Raw genomic sequence first — 959 nt, 5'->3', positions numbered from 1 at the left:
CGAATGTTAGTCGAAGAACTCAAACACGTTGCAGTTTTCAGCTCGGTGTACAAATTGATCAAACATTAATCGGATTCAAACTATCTGTTCCAAATGCCACATTTTATATATTTTCCTTACCCCTGCTTCGTGACAATTGAAACTTTTAATAGTATTACCTAACACAACTGACCAACTTCTGATGGAAGGTCATTAACCTGAAACGTTAACTCTGTTTTTCTCTCCACAGATGCTGCCTGGCCTGCTCAGTGTTTCCAGTATTTACTCATTTTATTCTCCAAACTTATCATCAGAGTATCACTTCCCTTCTCATCTAACTACGCTCCTTCCTGATATGTAGCCTTGTCCTACAAACCAGGCTCCTTTCTGATGACTCAGCAATTCATTGGAATTATAACTTCTTAACGATAACAATTATGTGAAGTATGTAACTATGTCATACTTGCCACCAGAGGGCGTGAATGTTGGAGTCCTAATGGTCACCTGCCCACACCTGCAGTACCAGTATAAAAGGTTGGCTGCCATGTTGTTCAGGCACTCTGGAGTTGTAATAAAGAAGACTAAGATCACACTAAGTTTAGCTCACAGTACTCAGCCTCCTGGTGTTCTACTTTTCACAACAATTGGCGACGATTAACAGAATACAAACCTTCACACAACCATGGCTGCTTTTAGAATATTAGAGAGATTCATAGAGAGTGAAATATATGAGGGCCGCAGGCGGATCTCTGCCTGACACCGGGGAAACGGGGAGACAGACCTTGGAGCAAAGGGATATGGATGGAGTCGGCAAAACTTGAGGGATCTGATTCAGGAGAGTCGCGGGGTCGTGGAAATTCGGGAGTTTAATGACTTTGAAAGGAACATTTTTGTTTTGTGACGTTTTGTTCAGAGAAATATTTGTGAAAGGAATTTTTTGTAGGAAGGGATGCAGCATTTATCCTTTTGCCTTAGCACTT

The sequence above is a fragment of the Pristiophorus japonicus genome, unplaced genomic scaffold (genome assembly GCF_044704955.1).
Source record: "Pristiophorus japonicus isolate sPriJap1 unplaced genomic scaffold, sPriJap1.hap1 HAP1_SCAFFOLD_136, whole genome shotgun sequence".
Classification (NCBI taxonomy): domain Eukaryota; kingdom Metazoa; phylum Chordata; class Chondrichthyes; family Pristiophoridae; genus Pristiophorus; species Pristiophorus japonicus.
The sequence above is the reverse complement of the archived record's forward strand: the minus strand, read 5'-3'. Positions refer to the sequence as shown.